General features: G+C 44.3%; 1 protein-coding gene across 1 annotated transcript in view; it reads right to left on the reverse strand.

Moving 5' to 3' along the window:
- The window catches only part of LOC126298339 (homeobox protein SIX3-like), a gene marked incomplete at its 5' end in the record, with an annotated part of 322,307 nt that overhangs the window by 118,854 nt on the left and 190,832 nt on the right, over positions 1 to 12,621 (reverse strand). The gene's annotated exons all lie outside the window — the stretch shown is intronic.

The following is a 12,621-nucleotide window of genomic DNA, read 5'->3' on the forward strand; positions in this document are numbered from 1 at the left end:
CGCATGCATCCCGTGCCACCCAACGTGCTCTACAAGGTGTAAGTCAACTACCCTGGCCAGCAAGACCTCCGGATGTGTCCCCCATTGAGCATGTTTGGGACTGGATGAAGCGTCGTCTCATGCAGTCTGCACGTCTAGCACGAACGCTGGTCCAACTGAGGCGCGAGGTGGGAATGGCATGGCAAACCGTTCTACAGGACTACATCCAGTATCTCTACGATCGTCTCCATGGGAGAATAGCAGCCTGCATTGCTGCGAAAGGTGGATATACACTGTACTAGTGCCGACATTGTGCATGCTCTGTTGCCTGTGTCTATGTGCCTGTGGTTCTGTCAGTGTGATCATGTGATGTATCTGACCCCAGGACTGTGTCAATAAAGTTTCCCCTTCCTGGGACAATGAATTCACGGTGTTCTTATTTCAATTTCCAGGAGTGTATATACGGAACAGCAAAAGGCCTATAATACTACCTTGGGGAACGCAGGAAATCACTTCTGTCTTACTCGATGAATTTCCGTCAATTCCTACGAACTATTGTGAACTCGCTGGCAGGAAGTCACAAATCCAGTCACATAACTGAGACGATATTCTATAAGCACGCAATTTCAGTATATGCCGCTTTTGTGGTACTGCGTCAAAAACCTTCTGGAAGTCCATCAATACGAAATCGATCTCAAATCCCTTGTCAATAGCACTCAACATTCCATGCAAATAGTTAGTTGTTTTGGGGAAGCAGACGAGACAGCGAGGTCATCGGTCTCGTCGGCTTAGGGAAGGATGGGGAAGGAAGTCGGCCGTGCTCTTTCAAAGGAACCATCCCGGCACTTGCCTGGAGCGATTTAGGGAAATCACGGAAAACCTAAGTCAGGATGGCCGGACACGGGATTGAACCGTCGTCCTCCCGAATGCGAGTCTAGTGTCTAACCACTGCGCCACCTCGCTCGGTTCATGCGAATAAAGAGCTAGTTGTGTTTCACAAGAACGATATTTTCTAAACCGCTTTCTTCGACGTAATTCATAATGTTCGAACACAATATATGTTCCAGATGGTTCAAATGGCTCTGAGCACTGTGGGAGTTAACATCGATGGTCATCAGTCCCCTACAACTTAGAACTACTTAAACCTAACTAACCTAAGGACATCACACAACACCCAGTCATCACGAGGCAGAGAAAATCCCTGACCCCGCCGGGAATCGAACCCGAGAACCCGGGCGCGGGAAGCGATATGTTCCAGAATCCTGCTGCATATTGAAGTTAATGATATGGGCCTGTAATTCAGTGCCTTATTCCTCCTACCTTTTTTTGAATATTGGTGTGACCTGTGCAACTTCCCAGTCTTTGGGTACGGATCTTGCGTCGAGCGAACGGTTGTATATGATTGTCAAGTATGGAGCTAATGCATCAGCATACTCTGAAAGGAACCTAATTGGTATACAGTCTGGACCAGAAGACTTGCTTTTATTAAGTGATTTGAGTTGCTTCACTTCTCCGAGGGTATTTACTTTCACCTTACTCATGTTGGCAGCTCAAAAAATTTTCAAATGTCTGTGAAATCGTATGGGACTTAACTGCTAAGGTCATCAGTCCCTAAACTTACACACTACTCAACCTAAATTATCCTAAGGACAAACACACCCACCCATGCCCGAGGGAGGACTCAAACCTCCGCCGGGACCAGCCGCACAGTCCATGACTGCAGCGCCCTAGACCGCACGGCTAATCCCACGCGGCGTGTTGGCAGCTGTTCTTGGTTCGAATTCTGGAATATTTACTTCGTCTTCTTTTGTGAAGGGGTTTCGGAGGGATGCGTTTAGTAACTCTGCTTTGGCAACACTGTCTCCGATAGTAGGTCTGTCTCCATTGCTATCGCGCAGAGAAGGCATTGATTGTTTCTTGCCGCTAACATACTTCACATACGACCAGAATCTCTTTGGATTTTCAGCCCGATTTCGAGACAAATTTTCGTTGTGGAAACTGTTTTAGGCGTCTTGCACAATACTATAAGGTGTTACGATCTGTCTGTTTCGGGAGTTTATTGAGGAAGCACACTTCCATGTGTTTATGCACAGTGGAATAGATTAAGAGAAGTTGTGTATTATTAAGTCCTTGGAGGTTGGTTAACCTTCCCACGCCCGGGTTCCTGGGTTCGATTCCCGGCGGGGTCAGGGATTTTCTCTGCCTCGTGATAGCTGGGTGTTGTGTGATGTCCTTAGGTTAGTTAGGTTTAAGTAGTACTAAGTTCTAGGGGACTGATGACCATAGATGTTAAGTCCCATAGTGCTCAGAGCCATTTTGAGGTTGGTTACCGCATCATTTCTAACTTGTGTCACTCCGTGCCGTGTTAAATACAACAGTTTAACTGTCTAAGCAGTGTAAAGTTACTTTTGAACTGATGGTTTTGAATTCTGGACTCACCTTTTTTTTATTGTTTACTAGGAGCTTGGAGTGTATTACTTTTGAGGGTATTTACATCGTGTTCGTTGATTTTCAATTACAGTGCATCAGTATTCAAATCTGTTGTGGTTGGCAGGAGAGCCAACGGTGTTAGTAAAGGAGGCCGAAATGCACGCGTTTTAGCTCACGCAGGCTGGCGTGAGGTCTGGAACATGACAAGGGAATTAGAATTGAGAAAACGGACGTAGCTGGTGGTATACTTAACTTTAATCCATTAATGACGAACGTCGCTCTTGACATCACATAATTCACAGTACCAATAGCAACAGATAATGGCGCCTTGCTAGGTCGTAGCAAATAACGTAGCTGAAGGCTATGCTAACTGTCCTCTCGGCAAATGAGAGCGTAGAAGTCTGTGAGCCATCGCTAGCAAAGTCGGCTGTACAACTGGGGCGAGAGCTAGGAAGTCTCTCTGGACCTGCCGTGTGGCGGCGCTCGGTCTGCAATCACCGATAGTGGCGACACGCGGGTCCGACGTATACTACCGGACCGCGGCCGATTTAAAGGCTACCACCTAGCAAGTGTGGTGTCTGGCGGTGACACCACAAAATCATGTGTTCCCATTTTATTTACTAGAAACGTATTCTCCTGCTTACAAACACTGCTTAATTGTGCCACGTTGCAAAGCCTCCCTCTAGTGTTCTTCTGGAACTCAGGGATGTTCCTTCAAGTTATTTTCATGAACAGGAATTCAGTCACAGAGTGGGATCTGATTTTTGTTATTATCAGTAAATACTGCAGTCTATTTGCATGTTACTTACTTTTCAGGAATTGTGTAAGGTGAGGCCACAGATGATCTTGTGTTGGTGAACCCTAATGGCTCTGAGCACTATGGGACTTAACTTCTGAGGTCACCAGTCCCCTAGAACTTAGAACTACTTAAACCTAACGACATCACACACATCCATGCCCGAGGCAGGATTCGAACCTGCGACCGAAGTGGTCACGCGGTTCCAGACTGTAGCGCCTAGAACCGCTCGGCCACCCCGGCCGGCGAACGCTAATGTGAGACACGTGGTAGCACTGCGATCATTATATGATCAGTACTATTTCAGGCCTCTGTTAAACGATTTTTCAGCTAGTCAACTATTTGTTTTACGTTCTGAGTTCAAGTGCACACAACTGGAGAAACTGTTGCTATGCACTGCTGGACGCTATAAGCTTATGCAAGCTGTTGCTTTGAAGTAACTATTTTATTCAAGTATTACGTGCCTTTTTAAGATATACAGGCCCTTTTTTTCCCCTTACCTTGCCCCAGATTTAGGAATGTGTGTGCTGTATTATCTTACGAATGCTTCCGGGTCAGATAGCGTTAGAAATACTCTTCGTGAGTATTTTATTCTGCATTTCACTAAAATGTCAGGACATATTTTTCACTACTTAAAAGAACAGTCGATGTTCTTTACAAAAACGCACATACAGCTTTCGAATTGTTACATCTCTGTGAATTCATTACTTCATCATTTACGCCTCAAAAAACGCTTTCTCGTCTCCTGATAGTACATTATTACCTAAACTAACAAACTCTTCATCTGCCAATAAATTTCAGTGATCCTATAGGCTTAAAATAGCTAGGACCCAATGCTCGCACGCGCTGTAAGCTTATCATGTTAGAATACTATTTAGGACCCGGTAGCTGACATTCTCCGCACGTGCACACTGTCCGCTTCTGGTGATAGATGCTATTTAGCCATATACTGTTTACGTTTACCCATTTAATATTTAACAGTCGAACTGTTTAACCACCTAAATATTTAACTGTTTAACCATTTAATCGATTAATGATTCAACTGCTTAAATTTTTAGCCATTTAAGTGATTACTCAAATAATCATTTAACTGTTCAATAATTTGACTATTTAAGCATTTACTGTTTAACATTTAATTGTTTACCACTCACCATTTAACTGTTAACCGACCTGGGGTCGTACATACAGAGGGACGGAGGACAGGAAAGCGAGAAACAACACCGAATAAGTTGCGATTGGAACAACTGGAGGAAAATGAGTGGAGTGTTGTGTGGACAAGAAGGTGAACATTGAGTTGAAAGGGAAAGTGTACAAGTCAGTGGTAATGCCTGCTATGATATACGGGGCAGAGACGTGGCCAATCACAGTCGCCCAAGAAAGGAAGATGGAAGTGGTGGAAGTGAGGATGCTGAGGTGGATGTGTGGGGTAACAAGGAAGGACAGGATTATAAATGAATTTGTTAGAGTAGCTGTGAAAGTGGGACCCATGGGGAAAAAGATACAAGAGAGCAGACTAAGGCTCTGAGCACTATGGGACTCAACTGCTGTGGTCATTAGCCCCTAGAACTTAGAACTAGTTAAACCTAACTAACCTAAGGACATCACACACATCCATGCCCGAGGCAGGATTCGAACCTGCGACCGTAGCAGTCGCGCGGTTCCGGACTGAAGCGCCTAGAACCGCATGGCCACCGCGTCCGGCCCGTAGCGTCAAATCAGTAGGTTTGAAAGAGGGCGCATTATTGGCATGAGAGCATGTGATGCATCCATCCGAGAAATTGCTGGTCGTGTGGGACGAAGTACAGCGGGTGTGTACAGAATGGTTCACGGAAGGCCGTAGAACACGACGAAATGGGTCGGGTCGCACCATCCAGACCACCCCCCGAGAAGATCGACACCTCATCCGAATGGAATTGCAGGACAGATCTGCGTCGACCTCGGCTTTTGTACAACAGTGGAACAGATCGTACACTATCAGGGGTGAGAGTCCACCGCCGTTTATTACAGCATAGGTTACGTGCGCTTCGTCCACTTCTCCACCTATCTTCGACGAATGTGCAGAAACACGGTAGACGGCAATGACGGATGGAACGACGCTGCTGGGGACAGGAATGGCACCAGATAGTGTTTTCAGGCGAATCCAGGTCCTGTTTGTTTGAGAATGATGTCCGCATTTTGACTGGAGGAGCGGCATCACAGTGACCGCATTCGCACAAGACCTACAGCGCCCACTAAAGTCCTTATAGTGTGTGGTGCTATTGGGCACAACCACAAATCACTGTTAGTGTGTGCCCATGTCCCTGTTGCCAGTGTGACTTAATTGAATCAGATCCTGCGACCTGTAGTGATACTCTTTCTGCACAACACCCCAGACGTCTTTTTTCAGTAAGACAGTGCACGACTGCATGTTGCTGCACGATCACGTGTTGTTGTGGCAGAATGTCAGCCTTTTGCACCGGCCCGCCAGGTCACAGACTTGTGGCCAGCCGTAAATGTGTGGGATACCAACCACCACAGATGAACGTCGGAACTAGGTGAATGCAGCATGGATGACTATACCACTGGATACGATTCGCGCCTTACATGGTCGATGCAGTAAGTTATCAGGGCCCATGGCGGACGCCGTGCCTACTAGCCAACAGGACACATGCTGAACCGGGGTGACTGAAATGCTTATCATTTCTGCAGGACATTCTAATGTATATGTCCTGCGAATATGAATATTCTAGCTCTAGTTGTTCCAGGTGTTTTGTTTTTTGCTGAATATGAACGTAGTCTCTTTGCCAGTTTTGAAAGTTGCAGGCAATAATTCACATGTTATTGAAATACTATCTATTGAAGAGGAACCTTGGAAAGCATCAATATTATTGCTTGCAGTTTGTAATGGACGTCGAAAACAATCGAGTTACATACTCAACTGCAGAATGGAAAGTTGCATATGGGAACATTCTGCCAGCTGAAAATCGTCTACAAAAGGTGCATTTAACAAATTCAAAACATTGGAATCAGTTCAGGTAAATAATGTATGGTGTTCCTGTTGTGTTGGCAAAAGAGCCAACACCGTGTTACGCAGGCTGGCGTGAGGAGGGAAGACCTATACTGACGTGAGGTCTGGAACATGATAAGGAATTAGAATTCAGAAAGCGGACATAATTAGTAGGATACTTAACTTTAATCCATTAATGATGAACGTCGCTCTTGACAGTACATGATTCACAATATCAATCTCAATAGTAACTGAATATGGCGCCTTGCTAGGTCGTAGCAAATGACGTAGCTGAAGGCTGTGCTGAATTATCGTCTCTGCAAATAAGAGCGTATTTTGTCAGTGAACCATCGCTAGCAAAGACGGCTGTATCACTGGGGCGAGTGCTAGGAAGTCTCTCTAGACCTGCCGTGTGGCGGCGCTCGGCCTGCAATCACTGATAGTGGCGACACGCGGGTCCGACGTATACTAACGGACCGCGGCCGATTTAAAGGCTACCACCTAGCAAGTGTGGTGTCTGGCGGTGACACCACAGTTCCGCATATCGAACAGCATACACTGTATATTAGGAACAGATGGAGGGAGATCGTATTTGATTTCAGAGGAGAATTGAAAATGTAGGCCAGATTATAGTGTCATTATTAAAAGCTAGTCATTGAAGAAGGTGAGCGTTTAGCAGATGCACGTGTTTTCAATAACATCCTACTGTTTGCGATATATATGTTGATGATGGATGAGTATGTGACAGCATAAGATTTTAAATGATTTGTGCTGCAGGACGATGTTAACTGAGATTTTAGTGTATGTGTGCATATATAAAAAAATTAAATGTGATTTATTGTGGGAAAGTGTAAACAAAATATAATATAATATGTATGTTTCGTATTTTTCTTTATTTTTTTTCCATCCATTCCCTGTGTAACAAAATGTTGATGTCGCATTCAAGTAACTATTAAACAGAAAGAGAGAGAGAGAGAGAGAGAGAGAGAGAGAGAGAGAGAGAGAGATGAAGTTTGAGATAAGTATCAGCGGAAGATAAAACAGACAGAGAGATGAAATTTACTGATGACGCTCCATTTAGGTGCATACGTATTTTTGACATTGGAAATACTGTTAGGTGTGTGTGTGTGTGTGTGTGTGTGTGTGTGTGTGTGTGGTCTTTATAAACATTTTTGATAAATAAATACTTTTGAATACAGTACCCAAAGAAGTGTGCCGTAATGCTGTAGTGTAATAGGACACTTTTTAATATGGTGGGCATTAGTAAAACATGATGTTGTCGGGTTGGTTGTAGAAATTTTTCCAGCTACTGCCATCTTCCACTTTTAAGCACTAGCCGGCTGGAGTGACCGAGCGGTTCTAGGCGCTACAGTCTGGAACCGCGCGACCGCTACGGTCGCAGTTTCGAGTCCTACCTCGGGCATGGATGTGTGTGTTGTCTTTAGGTTAGTTAGGTTTAAGTAGTTCTAAATTCTAGGGGACTGATGACCTCACAAGTTGAGTCCCATAGTGCTCAAAGCCATTTGAACCATTTTCAAGCACTATGAATGGCTGAAAAATTTAAAAATTCTCCCACCACTGCCGTCTATTATTTTCAAAATTTCCTGCAACTGTGACATTGGAAAAAGGGGTATGGTTTGTGATGTTATCATGACGATGTCGAAGACGGGTGTAGCTATGACGTCACAAATGTAAATAAATTAAAACTTTCTGTCTTGTAAACATAGTGTGCCAGAATCTCCATAGATATACTACTAGGAACAGCAGCAAATATAAACACATGTCCAAAAATCCTAATTCTCTCAGTTAGTATTTAAGTAATGTTTTACAGATTTCTCCTGTCGTAAACTCATCTCAAAAGCCCTAAATTTGCTCCACTTACTTTCATACACACATGCTCACCCACAATGTTTCTGAACTAATGAAAATCCGCAAGGTACAGTTCAGGCTGTACACCAACGGCGTTTTGCGGAAACTGTAGCTGACTGTATGGAATTGCTGGCTTCCTTGCGAAAACTCGCTGCTAAAATCTTGTCAGGATATTAGCCAAGTGGTAACGTCGTCCTGAACCAACATTTCATCTCCGCCAGAGGTTGACGAGTAGGAAATTTGTTTAAAAGTTGTTTCAAGACGACGCTGTAGATCGGTTGATAAACCAAGACCACTTCATCTCTTCTTACAGACTTTCTACTGGATATGCACTTGACCATTAGAGAAAAAATATGTCTAAATGACGGAGCTCCAGCACGTTTCATTTGAATTATTCGAGATGCTCTGAATGATATCTATGATCTCAGATGGAGAGGATATGTTCCACAGTCTGTCCGTTTCCCTGATCTGTGTGTTTGGGTTGTTATCTGTGGGCCTACCTGAAACACTTGACTTGTGTATCAGACATTTCTTATGCAGATATGCTTCATTGACGTGTGTTATCCTGCACATTATTCAACACCATCGCGAAGTATCTAAAAGGATGGCAACAACAATGACTCGTCAAGATTACGTACATGAAGAAGCAAACGGAAGGTTTTTGTCATCAATGAAATTAAGGAAAGATATGGGTAGACACTAAATTCTCAAAGACGAAGACAGAAAGATACGTGTGTTACACAAATGTATGTTTCTCCTTAGTCAATCAGAAAACAATGAAGTTCAAAGAAGGGGTATTGAAAGCAGCAGTGCACCTGGAGCTACAAAGAGGTAGTGGGACAAGAAATGGTCACAAATTCCTGCTAATGAAGTAATTATGAGTCTAACAACTTGTTCTCTTCGACTATAGCCGCTCTGTATTCAAAGGAGACAAGTAAAGAAAATTAGCAGAAGTTCATTAAAGTAGCTACGAAGAGTGAATTTTAGAGGAACATAGTTGTCCGTATAAAATTTCATGCGTAATAGACACTCAGGAAGCGCAAAAAATAACAATAGATTACTTCTAACGTAGATTTAAGTGTACGCAAATGTGTATTTTTCAACATCTTTCATACTGAAGGGAATGTTTTCAGTATTAATGGGCATGTATAAACTGTTCGAAGGGAAGGCAGCATTACGAGCGCCACCCACGCAGAGCCGCTGTTAGTTCCTACTAACACAGTTAGATGCAGTCGGGTTTAAGCAAAACACAGGGGAGCGTCTACTAGGCTCGAGTTACGCAGCACTCCGCTCGCTGTTTTAGAGTTTCACGGCGAACTCCCGTCACTAATACTGCAGCCTAAAAGCAATTCGAGCACGTGATTCCCTTTTTTACGAGTGCATCCAAACTGACAACTGCTAACTTGCTGGAATGTAGCAAATATAGTCCAAAGAATATTTTTAAGTAGTAGAAATCTAGAAACTAATACCAATTGCGCTGTCTTGTGATATTCAGATATTGGTGTAAGTATTTTAGCTAATTTCTTGTGTAGTGAGATAAATATGGTAAAAAAAAACAAGAAAGTAAGCCTAATTATTTCGTTTATTTAACGTTTGGCGACACATCAAGGAGATATATTAAATACTAGGGCTATTTTGTTTTCAAGGTCCGATTGATCGCGAAATGGAAACCACAGTAAAATCAAAAATGTTTTATTTGTAACATTTCGCTATACCTTCCAATTACTTTTGCCCATTTGTCGTATCGTTGTACCGACGTTCCAGTACCCTCGTCATAGAAGGCAGCCGCCTGTTCTACACTGGTCTGCAGCTAGTTGTGCTTTCCTCATAGCCAGTGGTTCTTGACGAAAACCAGACACAGTGAGCCAAGTCTTGAGTGATCAAACACTTCCCATGGGAAACGCTGCAGGAGCGTCTTTGTCGAGATCCAGTGTGCGACAGAGCATTGACATGAAGAAGGACAATACCTGGTGATAACCTTTCCCTTCGCTTGTTATGAATATTGCCCTCCTCACACAATTTACTCTAATCACCTGATCCACTACCTACAAAAGATCATCAGTTCACAGTCACTTCCTTCCCTCACCGCCTGCACCATAAACTTCTGCACTTTCTGCTTCAAAGTGCCCGCACCATTTCCACACTTATCTATCACTCAAGACAGTTACGTTATGTAAGTAGGTAGCCTGAAATAAGACGGAACCCTTCATCATAAAGAAACCTAAGGACAGCATGCACATTTAGCGTGACATTGAAAAAAATAGCCTCGTATAATTGACTTTGATGATTAAGCGTTGTATGTGCATAGTGTGCTGCAAATTATGTAAGCAACAGTAGAATTGTTCTCGGTATATATCTGTATTACAGTGTAACCTTCATTTCAAGTGGTTTCCAATAATGTGACTTTATATGCCATATATGGTGTTCATGTAGTGCTCTACGTGAGACGTACTGGTCCTAGAACAACAGTACACATTTCTCCACAAAGACTTAGAATTCTCGTTGACACATTAGATTGTTTTGTGACATGGCGCGGTCATAAATTCATATGGATTTTATTGATCATTAACGCTCTTATTCCTTTTTTATACGCTTTGCGTTGAGGGTCTGTCCCGAATAGGTCCTCAGTTAGCTTCACGAGACGGTATGCTCCCTGTTCTAGGAATCACGCCAATGACACATCCGCGGAAGTACAGGGAACTGATGTGGGTCGTCTGCACCGCAATCAGATATTGTGAGTGTTAACTCCGGAAGAGGACCAGCGTTGTCAGTATGTATGATTAATACTGTGGCTCCACCGCTAAAACATATCAGTTACAATACGCTGATGGGCCACAACATTATAACCACCGTCCTACTAACGCTATAAACCCGTCCATGCGATAGCGGCGTCACCTGGCGTGGAATGACTGTCAGTCAGACACACACATGGTGTATATAGTACGAGTGAGTATGCTGTTCGTTTGTAGAACGGGGAAGATGCACGATCTGCCTGAGTTTGACTGAGATCAGAGTGTGATGGTCTGGAGTCTTGGCAAGAGCATTTCGGAAACTGCACGACCTGTTGGGTGTTCGAGAAGTACTGCGGTGAGTGTCTTCAACACGTAGCGAAACCGTGGTGAAACACGCCCAGACGTCGGAGGGTGGGCGACCACCTCTCTTGACACAAGTCGGATGTCGTGAGGTGGGTAGACTGGTTAAACAGGACAGGCGGGCACTGTGGCGAAACTGACATCAGACTTGAATGGCGGACAGAGTACAAGTACGTCTAAACCCACACTTCTAACGATGGGCGTCTGCACGACCCATGCATGTACCAATGTTAACACTACGACATCAGCAACTACGACTGAAATGGGCACGTAACCATCAGCGCTGGCCGTTCACACAGTGGTAGAGCGTTGCATTGTCTGATTAATCCCGATATCTTCTTCATCATGCCGATTGGAAGGCGCGAATCCGTCGTCTTCCAGGGGAACAGCTCCTTGACGCCTGTACTGTGGGACGGAGAGGAGCTGGCGGCGGCTCCATTATGCTCTGGGAAACATTCACTTGGGCGTCCATGGCTCCAGTGGAGCTCAGGCAGGGCCAAGGAGTATCGTACATTGGTTACAGACCACGTACACTGCTTCATGATGATCATGTTCCCCGGCGGCAGTAGCATTTTTCAACAAGATAATACGTCATGCCAAAAGGCCAGGAGTGTGATGAAGTGGTTCAAGAAACACAGAGGCGAATTCCAGTTGATATTCTGATCCTCCAACTTGCCAGATCTGAACCCGATCGCACACATCTGGGATGTGATTGAACGCGTTATCAGAGCTCAACGCCGCCCTCCACGGAATTTACGGAAATTAGACTTGTGTGTGCATATGAGGTGCCAACTCCCAGCAGTGACCTACCGAGACATCATTGCTTCCATTGTACGAAGCGTCGTCGCTGTTATCCGTGCCAGAGATGGACATGCTGGTTACGTAGGTGGTAATCATTTTGTGGCTGATCAGTGTATGTATAAACATACAATCAACAAAAAGACTCTGGCATCAGTCAAGACCTCGTGTTGTGATGGGTACTTTCTCAGAGGAGGCCATGACAGTGTGCTGTATACTCAAGTTTCCTCAGTCACTTGGGGCTACGACGTATAGGCACCTTCCAACACAGGACAGCAGAGTGCTGAAGATCTGCATCGACATAGCGTATCCCAGAGAGTGTGAGGTTGTGTCCTCCACTGCTCATTTCACTTCCGAGCTTTTCGAACTGGCGCCATTAACATGAGGTTGGCTAGATTCGTTTCTGTTCATATACACATAGATTATTTATTTATTTATTTATTTTACATTGCATAAACTCAGAGAGTAGCGTATTAGAGTACGAACCACGTACGTCTCCGATGTGAAACTCAGACTTCGATGTCCTGCATTATCTACCGCAACAACTATTTTTTCACATGGCTTGCAATCGACAGTACTTCACGTATAATTATCACTATCCCCCTTTTCTGTTTTAGCGGCAAATGGTGTGCGGAAAGAACGACTGTTAGCAAGCCTTCGTACAGGCCCGA

The sequence above is a fragment of the Schistocerca gregaria genome, chromosome X (genome assembly GCF_023897955.1).
Source record: "Schistocerca gregaria isolate iqSchGreg1 chromosome X, iqSchGreg1.2, whole genome shotgun sequence".
In the NCBI taxonomy this organism is placed as follows: domain Eukaryota; kingdom Metazoa; phylum Arthropoda; class Insecta; order Orthoptera; family Acrididae; genus Schistocerca; species Schistocerca gregaria.